The sequence below is a fragment of the Oncorhynchus masou genome, chromosome 32 (assembly GCF_036934945.1).
Source record: "Oncorhynchus masou masou isolate Uvic2021 chromosome 32, UVic_Omas_1.1, whole genome shotgun sequence".
Lineage (NCBI taxonomy): Eukaryota > Metazoa > Chordata > Actinopteri > Salmoniformes > Salmonidae > Oncorhynchus > Oncorhynchus masou.
In genome coordinates this window covers 34,219,814-34,237,008 of record NC_088243.1, presented here as the reverse complement: position 1 = coordinate 34,237,008, position 17,195 = coordinate 34,219,814, and the positions used below count along the sequence as shown (strand labels likewise).

Genomic DNA, 17,195 nt, shown 5'->3' with positions numbered 1-17,195 from the left:
ACCTGCAGAATGGTCAGGGGGAATTTGGGACCATTCCTATTTACAGAACTGTTTCAGTTCCACAATATTCTTGGGATGTCTGGTGTGAACCGCTCTTTTGAGGTCATGCCACAGCATCTCAATCGGGTTGAGGTCAGGACTGACTGGGCCCCTACAGGAGGCATATTTGTTCTGTTCAAGCCATTCTGTTGTTAATTTACTTCTGTCTTTTGGGTTGTTTTCCTGTTGCATCACCTAACTTCTGTTGAGCTTCAATTGGCGGACAGATAGCTTTACATTCTCCTGCAAAATGTCTTGATAAACTTGAATTCATTTTTCCATTGATGATAGCAAGCTGTCCAGGCCCTGAGGCAGCAAAGTAGCCCCAAACCATGATGCTCCCTCCACCATAGTTTACAGTCGGGATGAGGTTTGATGTTAGTGTGCTGTGCCTCTTTTTCTCCATACATAGTGTTGTGTTTTCCTTCCAAACAACTCAACTTTAGTTTCATCTGTCAACAGAATATTTTGCCAGTAGCAGGTGCTCTTTTGTGAACTTCAGATGTGCAGCAATGTTTTTTTTGGAGAGCAGTGGCTTCTTCCATGGTGTCCTCGCATGAACACCATTCTTATTTAGTGTTTTACGTATTGCAGACTCATCAACAGAGATGTTAGCATCTTCCAGAGATTTCTGTAAGTCTTTAGCTGACACTCTAGGATTGTTCTTAACCTCATTGAGCTTTCTGCGCTGTGCTCTTGCAGTCATCTTTGCAGGACGGCCACTCCTAGGGAGAGTAGTAACAGAGCTGAAATTTCTCTATTTATGCACAATTTGTCTTACCGTGGACTTTCTTTTAGAGATACTTTTGTAACCCTTTCCAGCTTTATACAAGGCAACAATTCTTAATCTCAGGTCTTCTGAGATCTCTTTTGTTCGAGGCATGGTTCACATCAGGGAATGTTTCTTGTGAATAGCAAACTCAAATTTTGCGAGTGTTTTTTATCGGGCGGAGCAGCTCTAACCAAAATCTCCAATCTCGTCTCATTGATTCGACTCTAGGTTAGTGGACTCCTGACTCCAATTAGCTTTTGGAGAAGTCATTAGCCAAGGGGTTCACATACTTTTTCCAACTTACACTGTGATTGTTTAAATGATCTATTCAATATAGACAAGAAAAATGCAATAATTTATGTGTTATTAGTTTAAGCAGACTGAGTTTGTCTATTATTGGGACTTAGATGAAGATCAGATCAAATTTTATGTCAAATTTATGCAGAAATCCAGGTAATTCCTAAGGGTTTTCATACATGTTCTTGCCACTGTAGCCGACAAGCCACTGATGCAGACATTTGGAACATGTACATTTGAAAACGTCTAATACATCCATGTAATATAGCCTACACCTACATCACAATAAATCCATTATTTCTTTTAGACAGGTCTAAAGAAACATGATATGAAGAAAATGTAGTCTACTTCGGAAGAACAGAATAGCATACTTTGTGTTGTCTTTGCTATCGGTCTGTGTGAGCACATGCGGCTATTCTGTATTAAGCGAATAACAAAGAAATAGGTAGTCCTATATGCTTCATTTTGGGTTATTACTGTAACTTCAGTTGTTCTACAAATGTTGGGATATATGTTTTGATTTTTAGTACATTTAAAAGCTGCACATTTCATGGTGGCATCCCTTTTGTGGCCGTAATGCACCTTAAAAAATCCATGCCTTTGTTGTGCCCTTCTCCCTGAGTGCACGCTCCAAAGCACTCTCCGTCACGTGATCGAGTCATTCTCACAGGCTACAAGTGAAGACAGACACATCGCGGATGCAACATGAAGTGTTTGATTAGATTTTCGATTACATTTGCATTGATCTCAGAGTGATTAGAGGGACACTAGAGTGCTGCGTACCAGGCAGTTTGTATGTTTGGTAGGCTATTAATGGCAATGAGCAGCATCAGAGCTTGGAGAAGCTGGCATTTGACTGCGTTCATGACTCGTGACCTGTGGTGTGGCGGTAATATGGTCACCGCAACAGCCCTACCCATGATTCCATTTAGCTTAGTGTTGCCTCCTTAGCGTCACAAACGAACACAAATCTCCTGAAGCATCAAGGAATTGTGGATGCTTGACCTTTTAGTACTCTGTTAACACTTTCCTCAGGGCCTCTAGCCTCCAGCTAGCAGCCAGTATGGATCAGTCATAAATACCATACTCCATCCTGAACAATGTGTGGTGGCAGAATCAAATACTCCAGAACAAATGGCTGCTCCCCATCATGGGTGGTGGGCTCACTGATCAATAACATTGTCAAGAGAGAGGGATGATTTTTGCCCTTTTTTCATAAAAGCACAATGAGTGTGTGTGTGTTTATTCTTCTACCACTCATACTACTACTACTACAACTACAACACCAACACCACAACCTCATAAGGCTGCTGAACAATTAATCAAATGGCCACCCGGACTATATATATTGACCCCCCCAGTATATAGCCTCGGTATATTGTTTTGTCTTACTTTTTATTAAATTTTTTACTTTACTTTAAATATTTTCTTAACTCTTTTTCTTGAACTGCGTTGGTGGTTAAGGGCTTGTAAGTAAGCATTTTACGTACTACACCTGTTATCGGCGCATGTGACAAATAACATTTTATTTTATTTGTGTTCTTTTTGTACATGATCAAAAGGCCTAGGGGAATTAGACAAGCTAATGATATGGTAAATTAGCAGTCATGGGAAACACTGAAAAACACATTATTGTCAACAAAACACTCCAAACACATTGGAATATAGCGTGGTTTTTAATGAACCCCATAGATCTGAACTAAGACGACTAAAACCAGCAGTCTACCAATAGAGAAGTTCGATTTTCAGTTCTGTCATTTTTATGCTTGTGGGTAAACCATACGTTTATGTTCTAAAATGAGCAGCTCATTCGTATTTCTTCCACCCTGCCAGCCTCCTCAAATTCCTCTTGAAAAGCTTTGTATAATGTCCAGTACACAATATCATAAAGTGTCAAATGTGTATTATACAATCTTCATTGCCAGGAAGAGGGTTTTGATACGAACAGCCTACTGTTGCTTACATGTAGTTTATGTTAGTGCTCTCTCTGCTATGTGGGGTATATGATGTTGCTGTTTCCAATTATATGAATCATGTAATGAAGACCAATGCAATCATTTCACTGGAGACAGACAGAGGGGAAACTTCATTTAATAATTAACACAGTTTTCCATTTCCACTAAATGTGCTTGATGTGACTCACACACACCAATTTCTTTCCTCAAGGCTATATCGAGCACAATGTGAGCTTTTCCTATGTGCAGCTTTTAGACCACATATTCAGTGCATTTCCCACTGATGTGTTCTCTAACATGTGCCACAAAGTTAAACAGCAGTTTTTTGCGTTTGATATCAAAACAATCTTCCTCTTTGTCATAGACTTTCATTCTCACATATTGTAGTGTCGTTCCGTTGCACTTAAACCACACAGTGCAGCTTAGCCCCTTTTCACATTTAACATTCAAGCTTTAACCCTCTGTGTCACATTCAGGAATTAAACCTTTAACTTGTAGTGGATCCTTCTCTGACCTATTGCTCCATGTATAATGCCTTACCACCGCCACATGACAACAGTGACACATCCGCAATCAGTGTCTTAAGGTCTGCTTCCTCTTTTGACTTCATCAAGACACTTTAGTTAACCAGGCAACTAAAACAACTGAATAACATCTTGTGCTTCCCGGTTAGTTGGTTGGTTGGTCTGGGATTGAAGGGCCAGGCTGTTCTTTGTGCTGATAAACAATGTCAGACACAGCTATGAATGGCTGCATTTATGGCCGAGAAAAACACCTCGTTTCACACTCCAGTCTTGTGATGGGCTTTATCGTCTGACTTCTGGCGCTCAGTACCTTGATGAACCTACAACACTGCACAATGTGATTTGAGTGTTTGCTTAAAGTAATAATATTCTACTATATAATTACTGTGGTTTTGACATGAATATGACCCAAACATATTGACCATATACGTCAGGAGGATCCAGATCGGTTATAGAGGCTTTCCTTTCACAGGAATCACCAGAACTCACTTTGCCGTACAATATTTTGCTGCTCGGTGGTAGAGTCCTAGTGGAGTAAGCAGTGAATATACAATATATTATTTGGACAGTGAAGCTCAAACTTTTCATTTGTCTCTATACTCCAGCATTTTGGATTTGAGATGAAAACGTGTTTTATATGAGGCGACAGTACAGGATGTGATCTTTTATTTGAGATTATTTTAATTAATGTCTATTTCACTGTTTCTTTTTTGTATCTAGTGCCCCCTATGAAGCTGTCATAAGTATTTACACAAAGTCACTTATAGTGTCAAAAGTGTCACATTTTTTTGTCCCATATTCCTAACACGCAATGACTACATCAAGCTTGTGACCCTACGAACTTGTTGAATGCATTTCCAGTTTGTTTTGGTTGTGTATCGACGTATGTTGTGCCCAATAGAAATGTATTCTGTCACTTTTGTTGTAAGCAGAAAAATATATTCATGCCGCTGTAACTTTCTCACTTGTCATTATTCAAGATTCATTCAAGATGACCCATAATCATGGTGGCATCCACGTGAATGTAGATGTTCAGAAGATATAAAAAATGATTTACAATCAAAGTGACACTACACTATTTACCATGAATATCTATTGGGCACAACATAATCCATAACACAACCAAAACAAACTGCAAATGCATCTAAAAAGTTTTATCTCGATTTCCAAAATGCTTGAGTATATAGCCAAATACAAATAAGTTCAGCATCACTGTCCAAATAAATACGTAGGGGAGTGTAGGTCATTTTATATGGTTTGTTTTAATGCTATCCTTGCATATCATCCTTCATATTACAGTGCTACAAAGCGATACCAGTTGCTTGTTGAAACATGGGGTTGATAAACAAAGCCTGTACTGTCCGCTGTCCATCACTGCAGACTTGGCCCAGAGCCATCCTCATAAAGGTGTCAGGCAGCCCGGGTCAGTGTAATCATGTGTCCATCTGTCAGACCCTGCCTGCTCTCTCTCCTCTCCGACAGGTTTTCCCTGTTTACCACCCTCCTCTCACACTGATGACTGATAGCCTTTGGCCTCCCACACAGACACACACATACCAGGGTTTTTTGGCGGTGTAGAGACATTTTGGCATTTGTTAACCAATTTCCTGCATTTCTCTATGGAGCTGAGAGAAATTTGTTCCGTTTTAAAACACATTTTTGTGCAATTCTACAATTTTTGCGATGGCGCTGAGAGAAAATATTGCCGCTGTAGAGCTAATTTCCTTGCAATTCTATGTATTTTGCCATTGCTAATGTTGTTTTGGGAATTTTTTATTCTCCCTGACTGTCTAGCTTTTATTTTGGTGATTGTTAGTTCTCAAAGATTATATTATTTAAAAAAAATATGCAGTGCCTTTTCCACATTTTGTGTTACAGCCTGCCTTTAACATTTATTCAATTGAGATTTTGTCACTGGCCTACACACATGGACTCACTCTATGTGCAATAATAGTGTTGTAACATTATTTTTGAATGACTACCTCATCTCTCATCTCGTCTCTCAGTCAAGCAGTGAATTTCAAACACAGATTAACTACAAAGACCAGGGAGGTTTTCCAATTGTCAAAATTGTTGAAATGACTATCATTATCACGCCCCAACCAACAGAGAATAAACAGCTCTCTATGGTCAGGGCGTGGCAGTACCCCCACCCCACCCCCAAAGGTGCATACTCCAACCGCAAAACCTCACTCAATATGGGAGGGTCCGGGTGGGCACCTACCGTCGGGGGGTGGCTCCGGTGCGGGGAGAAGTACCCACTCCGCTCGCAGATATGACGTCTTCCTCCATGGTGGCTCTGGTGTGGGGATTGTCGCCGGAGGAACCGGACCGTGTGTTGTCGCCGGAGGCACCGGACTATAGATCCTGAACGATCACACGCGCCTGAAAGGGAGTGCGGGGAGTTGGCTCTGGTCTGAAACATGGCTCCACCAATCACCCCGTTTCCCCCCCCCAAAAAACTGTCACGGGGGTACTACAGGAGGGCTTCTTAAAGAAAAGCTAACAGGTCTGTGAGAGACGGAATTCTTACTGGTTGGTAGGTGATCAAATACTTATGTCATACAATGAAATGCAAATTAATTACTTAAATATCATACAATGTGATTTTCTGCATTTTTGTTTTAGGTTCCGTCTCTCACAGTTGAAGTGTACCTATGATAAAAACGACAGACCTCTACATGCTTTTTAAGTAGGAAAACCTGCAAAATCGGCAGTTTATCAAATACTTATTCTCCCCACTGTACCACCCACCACTGCGGCCTGTATGCTCTAGTCGGCTGGCGCTCGCTACATATTCGTCGCCAGACCCACTGGCTCCAGGTCATCTATAAGTCTGCTTGGTGAAGCTCCGCCTTATCTCAGCTCACTGGTCACGATAACCACATACCCGTAGTACGTGCTCCAGCAGGTATATCTCACAGGTCATCCCCAAAGCCAATACCTCTTTGGCCGCCTTTCCTTCCAGTTCTCTGCTGCCAATGACTGGAATGAATTGCAAAAATCACTGAAGCTGGAGACTTATATTTCCCTCACTAACTTTAAACATCAGCTATCTGAGCAGCTAACCAATCGCTGCAGCTGTACATAGACCATCTGTAAATTGCCCTCCTAATCTACCTATCTCATCCCCATATTGTTTTTTACTTCTCTGCTCCTTTGCACACCAGTATTTCTACTTGCACATCACCATCTGCTCATCTATTACTCCAGTGTTAATTTGATAAACTGTAATTACTTCGCTACTATGGCCTATTCATTGCCTTACCTCCTCACGCCATTTGCACACACTGTATATAGACTCTTTTTAAAATGGTTTTATTGACTGTATGCTTGCTTGTATGCTTAAATTTATTCCATGTGTAACTCTGTGGTGTTGTTTGTGTCGCACTGCTTTGCTTTAAGCTTTATGCTTTGCTTTATCGTGGTCAGGTCACAGTTGTAAATGAGAACTTGTTCTAAACTAGCTTACATGGTTAAATAAAGGTGAAATAAAAAAACAAAATAAAAAGAATGCTTATTTATCTGTCTCTTCCATAGCAGGTGTAAAAGAAACACAGACCAGACAAGTAGATGCTCAATGGATTGTGGTCATTGCAGTTAATTACCATGTTTTATGTGCGAAATTATGTAGAATATTGGCCTGTTGGAATCTACAACTTCCTACTACATCACACAGTTCAGGTTGGATCTGATTTGTCTAGAGAAACTTTGCAATATGCACATTACGTTCTCAGAGGAGACCGAACTAAATCGAATCCAAATAATTGAACCAACTTCGCTCAATTAGCTATTTAAAAACAGAAAAATAACAGAAATGTAAGTTAATTGCTCAGCGCTACACAACAAAATGTGGAGTAAGTCAAAGTCAAGAGCTCTATGGCAGGGAGAGAGAGAGGTCATGAGCAGATGAGCTCCCACATTTTTCATTATGTTTAAAAAAAAAATAGCATTAGAGTGAGACAAACTTAGATTTTTTGGTAGGGACATATATAGGATGCTACCCTACACAACATAACCTTCAATCCAAATCAAAACTCCAAACCTACAACTTGATTTTGGCCTGAATTACCTGGAATGCTTCTTACATCCAAGGATTATTATTCCCAAACTATACAGCTTTGAGAAACCTGAAAACACCATCCAACCTGGAACTGAGACTGAACGCTAAGGCTACCAAGTTTGCAAGGACAAAGAGATACAACTACAATTACCCCCCCCCCATCTGAACTTACAATGGCTAGCCCCAAGTGGATTTATATGTATTTTTTTTTCTTGTGCATTTTGCTATATTGCTATTTACCTCATGACTCCTGCATGCTTTGTTGACTACAACCTTTCTTTACCCAACCGTGGGACAGACTATGTTTGTTCCCACATTCGGGACTTTGACTCTCTAACCACCTCTAGCCTGCTTTGTTGATGATATCTTCAAATGTGCATGTATACCCTGGCCTATCTAGCGCTAATCCAGCCAGCCCTAAATCTAGCCCTAATTGTGCTTGTGCTCTGATATCTGCTTCACTGATTTCTGCTCTCCTGGGTTTTCTGCACGTTAGAACACTAGAAGCTTATTACCTAAAATGTATCAATTGAAAGTGTGGGTTCACAGCTCCAATCCAGATGTGTTGGTCATTGCTGAGATGTGGTTGAGGAAGAGTGTTTTGAATACTGATGTTAACCTTTCTGGTTATAACCTTTTTCAGCAAGACAGATCTTCCGAAATTGGGGGAGTGGCAATCTCTACCAAGGATCACATTCAGTGCTTGGTTGTCTCTACCAAGTCTGTCCCCAATCAATTTTACTTGCTGGTTTTAAGCATTAAACTTTCAAATAGCTCTTTTTTGACTGTTGCTGGGTGCTATCGTCCTCCATCAGCACTGGCCTGTACCCTACCTGCCCGAAGCTCTCTCCTGACCCCTTACACCAAGTCTGAATTTTTCCTGCCAGGTGTCCTAAACTGGGACATGCTTAAACCACCTGACCAAGTCCTAAAGCAATGGGTGTCCTAAGTCCTAAAGCACCTCCCTAAATATTTCTCAGGTTTTTACCAATTTCAAGGTATGACTCCAAAAACTCAGGAAAGGCTACTCTCCTCAATGTTATCCTCACAAATAATCCTGATAGGTATCAGTCTGGTGTTTTCTGTAATGACCTTAGTGATCACTGTTTTACAGCCTGTGTTCGTAATGGCTGCTCAGTGAAACGACCTGTCCTGATTTGTCATAGACACTTGCTAAAAAACTTTACTGAGCAAGCCTTCCTTCGTGAACTGGCCTCTGTAAAAAAGGTATAGAATCAGCTTGATCCCCTCTGTCGAATATACATGGACCTTTAAAAAATATATATTTTCAGTGATATTGTTAGCAAACACCCCCATAAAGAAAATGCGAATTTAAAACAGGTTCAGCCCCTGGTTCAACTGTGATCTAGCAAAGTTACTTCACCTCGAGTTGCATTTGGAGAAACGCTCGGCACACGCATACTCAGGCTGACTGGCTCTCGTTCAGGCAAATGAGAAATAAGTGCTTTAAGGAGTTACTTTAAGGAGCAGTTCTCTCTCTGTGGGTCTAACCCCAAGAAGTTCTGGAAAACAGTTGAAGACATAGAGAACAAACCATCCTCCTCACAGCTGCCCATGCTGTCCCTTAAAGTTGATGATGTGGTTGTTGCTGACAAGAAGCACATGGCTGAGCTCTTTAATCACCACTTCATTAAGTCAGGATTCCTATTTGACTCAGCAATGCCTCCTTCCCTGTCCAACATTTCCTCATCTCCCACCCCTTCTAATGCGACTTTCCCCGATGCTTTTCCCTCTTTTTCCTCTGCCCCGCTAAAATGTTTCTCTCTGTAGGCAGTCACTGAGCCCGAGGTGCTAAAGGAGCTCCTGAAACTTGACCCCAAAAAAACATCTGGGTCAAATGGTTTAGACTCCTTCTTTAAGGTTGCTGCTCCTATCATCTCCAACCTTTTTAACGGTAGACCATTCCATTCTTGTGGGCCGACTAAGGAGTATTGGTGTCTCTGAGGGGTCTTTGGCCTGGTTTGCAAACTACCTCTCTCAAAGAATGTCTCAGTCACTGCCTGTCACCAAGGTAGTACCCCAAGGCTCAATCCTAGGCTTCTTCTCAATTTACATCAACAACATAGCTCAGGCAGTAGGATGCTCGCTCATCCATTTATATTCAGATGATAGTCTTATACTCACCTAGTCCCTCCCCGGATTTTGTGTTAAATGCTCTACCACAAAGCTTTCTTAGTGTCCAGCAAGCTTTCTATACCCTTAACCGTGTTCTGAACACCTCCAAAACAAAGGTCATGTGATTTGGTAAGAAGAATGCCCTTCTCTCCACAGGTGTGAATACTACCTCTGAGGGTTTAAGAAAACAAGCATCCCGTATTCACCTCTTCACTGTTGACATTGAGGCTGGTGTTTTGCGGGTACTATTTAATGAAGCTGCCAGTTGAGGACTTGTGAGGCGTCTGTTTCTCAAACTCGACACTCTTATGTGATTGTCCTCTTGCTCAGTTGTGCACTGGGGCCTCCCATTCTTCTTTCTATGCTGGTTAGGGCCAGTTTGCGCTGTTCTGTGAAGGAAGTAATACACAGCGTTGTACGAGATCTTCAGTTTCTTGGCAATTTCTCGCATGGAATAGACTTAATTTCTCAGAACAAGAATAGACTGATGAGTTTCAGAAGAAAGTGATTTGTTTCTGGCCATTTTGAGCCTGTAATTGAACTCACAAATGCTGATGCTCCAGATACTCAACTAGTCTGAAGAAGAACTGTCTTATTGCTTCTTTAATTATAACAACAGCTTTCAGCTGTGCTAACATAATTGCAAAAGGGTTTTCTCATGATCAAGTAGCCTTTTAAAATTATAAACTTGGATTAGCTAACTCAACATGCCATTGGAACACAGGAGTGATGGTTGCTGATAATGGGCCTCTGTACGCCTATGTAGATTTGCCTACCCGGTTAAATAAAGGTGAAATAAATATTCCCTAAATAAATCTGCCGTTTCCAGCTACAATAGTTATTTACAACATTAACAATGTCTAAACTGTATTTCTGATCAATTTGATGTTATTTTAACGTACAAAAATGTGGTTTTTTTTTTTTTTAAACAAGGACATTTCTACTTGAACCCAAACTTTTGAACGGTAGTGTATAAGAATAATTTTTTAATCCCAACCCCCGTCCCCGCAGGAGGCCTTTTGCCTTTTGGTAGGCCGTCATTGTAAATAAGAATTTGTTCTTAACTGACTTGCCTAGTTAAATAAAGGTTAAATAAAAATGTCATATTAAGTTCTGTGAATACTTTCTGAAGGCACTGTAGGTCCATTTAATGTAGTTTATAGTGTACTTTGCTGGTGACACTGTCAGTGATTTATTTAGAATTCAAGGCACACTTAACCAGCATGGGTACCACAGCATTCTGCAGCGATACGCCATCCCATCTGGTTTGCGCTTAGTGGGACTATCATTTGCTGTCATTAAGGCAAAGGGTGGCTTCTTTGAAGAATATCAATAATATTTTGATTTGTTTAACACTTTTTGTTTGGTTACTATGTGATTCCATATGTGTTATTTCATAGTTTTGATGTCTTAACTATTATTCTACAATGGTGAAAATACTAAAAAATAAAAACCCTAAATGAGTAGGTGTGTACAAACTTATGACTGCTACTGTATATATATTGGGATTTTTTAGTTTGGGTTTAGGCAACCTGAAATAAACACTTAGGCAGCCCGCCCAAGGATTTACATGGCAGAAATACCCCTCCTCCCCCCACCCACACACACACACACACACACAACCATACCTGCATACAGCATGCAATACATGTCCCATTTCCTTGGCTGAATTTGAAATAGTTGTGCTTTTAAAGGCATGAATAGAATGTGTTACTTTGTGGACCAGCCAAGATAGAGCATAGGTTTATCTGGTTTGTACTTGTTACTTTTACTGAATACTAGCAATGCTGTGTGTTATTCTTACTTTGAGCAGTCTTGGTGATTTATGACAACATAAATACTCAAATTCATTTGCATGTTAGATTCATTGTTATTTTTAAATGTGTTGCAGTTCGGCAAGAAGTAAATCTCTTTTCTCGGAGACAAACTGCAGCCTGAGACTAATGGTTTTGTTCATTCAAACCAGAACAGTTGTGTCAGACTCGATTTTCCATGTCTGTTCCTGGGCTATTTGTTTTTGGCACTCATTGAAATGTACCATATTTCACGTCTGCCCCATACATCCCTCTCTTTCTGCCTTTAATGGGATTTAGCATATCAATGGCAGATTAGTCAGTTTATCAAAAGCTTACCACGTCAAAGCTCTTTTCCACTCTGCTTTCCAGTCTGCCGCGCGGACCTCACACAGATTCGGCATACTGGTGTCTTTGGTGTGTGTGTGTGTGGTCGCGCTGCGTCTCTGTGCGGAGTGGGGCTGAATGGCTGTATGCTATTAGCGCCACAGTGTGTGTTGATTACAAAGGCCATGCTTAGTCACTATGGGACCTAACCCGAGCTGTGTGTCATTTCTTTAACCAGCCTGGATGCCACTCGGTTACATTAGTCATCTTTATTGCCTAACAACAACAAAGCAACGATAGAGCTTGCCAATGCAAGTGCCTCCCCGTGCAACCAATCACCAGGCTATTCCCCATTTTGGATCTACACTATTCAGTAACTTGCACAGCTTATTCTCTTCCCTCCTGTTTCCTCATACCCCCATGGTCTTTTCTAACATGGGCTTCCTCATACCAAGAATGGAGAGGTACAGCCCTTTCCCCAGTACTGAACTGTAGCCCTGAGCTGCATGCGGCTGCTCCCGTGCTGGAATGGGAACCACGTGCAGTGGAACGTGTTTTTTCCTCTCATTTAGTTTGGTGACATTTATGATTATGTTCAGTACAGTCATTGCCAACAGGAGGTGACTCCAGCTGACCAGGTCTTGGAGCAGTGCAGGAGGGGAAGTGGAGGGGGCTGGCCCCGGGCACCGGGTCTGGAGAGCAGGCATGTCAGACGTATGGAGGAAAACCTCACCCTGACATCTCACTTTGGACACAGGAAGAGCCATGCCATCAATCACTTTAAAGTATGACAGGGTTTAGGTTGGGCCTTTTGTTTTGGAAACATACAGCTGTGTAAAGGTATACTTTCTTGATGTTGTTTAGTCATATCTACATTATAAACCCCTGCAATCTTCCTCAATTTAATCCCAAAGTGCTGAATTCACCAAGTCTGAAGTGGGATCTTGTGGAAAGCAGGGCAGCTATCATAAGATCCCTATCCACTGAGATCTCCTCGCTCTCACAGTCTCCTATCAGCACCCTGTCGTCACAGCCATTGCCAACACACACAGAGCCTTTGCGGTCGCTTCTCCTCCTCTGGAATCGTATCTCTTTTCTCCCATAACTCCCTGCTCTCCACTGGACCCCAGCTTATCTCAGCTACATTAAAGCCAGGAGCAGTAGCCCTAACCCTGGGGTCATTGTTATGGTGTGTTTGAGCGCCCTCACTGTCCCTTACATTTGACTCCTCGGTCCTCCTTCCCACTAGTCTACAGTCCTAGTTCTGGCCATGGATGGATTAGCCTACTAGAGGTCGACCGATTAATCGGAATGGCCGATTTAATTAGGCCTGATTTTCAAGTTTTCATAACAATCGGTAATCGTCATTTTTGGACACCTATCATGGCCAATTACATTGCACTGGCTGACTACCTGTTATGCGAATGCACCAAGGAGCCAAGGTAAGGTGCTAGCTAGCATTAAATGTATCTTGTAAAAAACAATCAATCTTAACATAATCACTAGTTAAGTACACATGGTTGATGATATTACTAGTTTATCTAGCTTGTCCTGCGTTGCATATAATCGATGCGGTGCCTGATAATTTATAATGAAATCACAGCCTACTTCGTCAAACGGGTGATTTAACAAGCGCATTCACGAAAAAAGCAATGTCGTTGCACCAATGTGTACCTAACCATAAACAACAAAGCCTTTCTTAAAGTCAATACACAAGTATATATATTTAAACCTGCATATTTAGTTAATATTGCCTGCTAACATGAATGTCTTTTAACTAGGGAAATTGTGTCACTTCTCTTGCGTTCTGTGCAACAGAGTCAGTGTATATGCAGCAGTTTGGGCCGCCTGGCTCGTTGCGAATTGTGTGAAGACTATTTTTTCCGAACAAAGTCAGCCAACTTCGCCATATGGGGGATGATTTAACAAAAGCGCATTTGTGAAAAAAGCACAATCGTTACACGAATGTACCTAACCATAAACATCAATGCCTTTCTTAAAATCAATACACAGAAGTATATATATTTTTAAACCTGCATATTTAGTTAAAATAAAAATTGCCAGCACCTCTTCGCAATGCTTAAAGCAATGCGCTGTTTATGACTTCAAGTCTATCAACTCCCGAGATTAGGCTGGCAATACTAAAGTACCTATTAGAACATCCAATAGTCAAAGGCATATGAAATACAAATGGTATAGAGAGAAATAGTCCTATAATAACTACAACCTAAAACGTCTTACCTGGGAATATTGAAGACTCATGTTAAAATGAACCACCAGCTTTCATATGTTCTCATGTTCTGAGCAAGGAACTTAAATGTAAGCTTTTTTACATGGCACATATTGCACTTTTACTTTCTTCTCCAACACTGTTTTTGCATTATTTAATCCAAATTGAACACGTTTCATTATTTATTTGAGACTAAATTGATGTTATTGATGTATTATATTAAATTTAAATAAAAGTGTTCATTGTTCATTCAGTATTGTTGTAATTGTCATTACTATAAATATATATATATAAATCGTCCAATTCATCGGTATCAGCCTTTTTTGGTCCTCCAATAATCGGTATCGGCGTTGAATAATCATAATCGGTCGACCTCTAAAGTCTACACAGACCAAACGCATAGCGACACTTCAGTCTATGGACCTTCATCAGACTGAATCAGGCCTACAGGAGGAGATGCAGACTGGACTGCTGCGTTTGGTCTGGCTTTAGACCAGAAGCTACGGCTAGCCTCTCAGATTAGAGCCAGGGCCCTGGCCAGCTGGGAGCACTGGGGATGATGATGCAGTTATGTAAGGCAACAGCTAACAGACAGATCCTTTCATGTTCCATACACATTGGGGTTAAAGGAGGCCTTTTAAACACAGGAGTTTATCAGTGTTTACGTGATTTCATGGCCTTCAGCCGGGCTCTGCTCTGCTGCTCTAGGGACTTAACTGGAAGTGGATGGGGAGAGAGGATGACTAAACACATTGAATGAGCTGTTTAAGGGTGCGTGTATAACGATTTTATTTAAGGGTGAACCCAGTAGAGCAATTATGATTTATAGTCATTTAAAAGCAGTTTGCATAGTTTGTCAGTGTAGCCCCTACCTCTGTCCTCTTTCCTGGTGTCCTCTTTCCATGCAGCCGTGGCTCCACCACCCTGGAGATTAGCATTTTAGGAGCTCCAGGTGTTCCCCACTGCCGTACCATGTGCCTTCCCTGGTGTCCATGGGCCTCGTTGTGTTACGCCTCACATTGTTCCGTGGGCATTGTGTGTGACCCTGATAGGGAAGCAGCTGTGTTAGGTGGCCCTGCCAGAGCAGCCATCTTGGCAGCGAGACACAGCCCTGCACGGGCCCTCCACCAGGGGCCCGCTTTGATGAACTCCACACAGGATGGCCTCCTACATCCATCCAGGACCTTCTCTGGCGGTCTTCCTCCCTGACAGCCCCTATCAACCCCTTCCATCTGACGATGAAGGCTGGCTGGCTGGCTGGCAGAGCGGTTGGGGAAACACACTTCATCATTACATGAAGGGAGAGATGAGAGGAATGAAGAAAGGCATTGCTGCCCTTCACAGAAACTGGGCATCGTTTTCCTGCCAGGCTGAGGGCACGACCTCCCCTTTGAGGTAAGAAAGTGAGTGGGAGATCCATGGTTACAGTGTCATACAGCGTAGGCAGATTTAGCAAGAGACTAGAGGTCGACTGATTAATCAGAATGGCCGATTAATTAGGGCCGTTTTTAAGTTTTCATAACAATCGGAAATCTGTATTTTTGGGCGCCGATTTTGTCGATTTAAAAAAAATGTTTATACCTTTATTTAACTTTTTAACTGGGCAAGTCAGTTAAGAACACATTCTTATTTTCAATGACAGCCTAGGAACGTTGAGTTAACTGCCTTGTTCATGGGCAGAATGACAGATTGTCTCCTTGTCGGCTCAGGGTATCTTATCTTGCACTCTTACAGTTAACTAGTCCAATGCTATAACCACCTGCCTCTCATTGCACTCCACAAGGAGACTGCCTGTTACGCGAATGCAGTAGAAGCCAAGGTAAGTTGCTAGCTAGCATTAAACTTATCTTATAAAAAACAATAAATCAATCATAATCACTACTTATAACTACACATGGTTGATGATATTACTAGTTTATCTAGCGTGTCCTGCATTGCATATAAACAATGCAACGCTGGGGAATGATTTAACAAAAGCGCATTTGCAAAAAAAACACAATCGTTGGACGACTGTACCTAACCATAAACACCAATGCCTTTCTTAAAATCACTACATAGAAGTATATATTTTTAAACCTGCATATTTAGCTAAAAGAAATCCAGGTTAGCAGGCAATATTAACCAGGTGAAATTGTGTCACTTCTCTTGCGTTCATTGCACGCAGAGTCAGGGTATATGCAACAGTTTGGGCAGCCTGGCTCATTGCAAACTAATTTGCCAGAATTTTACGTAATTATGACATACATTGAAGGTTGTACAATGTAACAAGAATATATAGACTTAGGGATGCCACCCATTTAGATAAAATACAGAACGGTTCCGAATTTCACTGAAATAATAAACGTTTTGTTTTCGAAATGATAGTTTCCGTATTCGACCATATTTCTGTGTGTTATGTTATAATTAAGATTTGATAGAGCAGTCTGACTGAGCGATGGTAGGCAGCAGCAGGCTCGTAAGCATTCATTCAAACAGCACTTTTGTGCGTTTTGCCAGCAGCTCTTCGCACGCACAGCGCTGTTTATGACATCAAGCCTATCAGCCTAATGGCTGGTGTAACTGATGTGAAATGGCTAGTTATTTAGCGGGGTGCGCGTTAATAGCGTTTCAAACGTCACTTGCTCCGAGACTTGGAGTAGTTATTCCCCTTGCAGCTTTTGTGGAGCGATGGGTAACGCTGCTTCGAGTGTAGCTGTTGTCGATGTGTTCCTGGTTCGAGCCCAGATAGGGGCGAGGAGATGGACGGAAGCTATACTGTTACACAGGCAATAATATAGTGCCTATAAGAACATCCAATAGTCAAAGGTATACGAAATACAAATAGTATAGAGAGAAATAGTCCTATAAATACTATATTAACTACAACCTAAAACCTCTTACCTTGGAATATTGAAGTCTCATGTTAAAAGGAACCACCAACTTTCATATGTTCTCATGTTCTGAGCAAGGAACTCAAACGTTAGCTTTTTTACATGGCACATATTGCACTTTTACTTCTCCAACACTTTGTTTTTACATTATTTAAACCAAATTGAACATGTTTCATTATTTATTTAAAG

General features: G+C 41.3%; 1 protein-coding gene across 6 annotated transcripts in view; it reads left to right on the top strand.

Annotated features, from left to right (window-relative positions):
* The window catches only part of LOC135525993 (serine/threonine-protein kinase D3-like), a 70,352-nt gene that overhangs the window by 21,316 nt on the left and 31,841 nt on the right, over window positions 1-17,195 (top strand). The window contains exon 2 of one of the 6 annotated variants that reach the window (XM_064953996.1): window positions 15,189-15,531. The exons of the other annotated variants lie outside the window; for them this stretch is intronic. The gene's annotated coding sequence lies outside the window, so the exon portion shown is untranslated. The remainder of the gene's footprint in view (window positions 1-15,188; window positions 15,532-17,195) is intronic. 6 annotated transcript variants of the gene reach the window in all.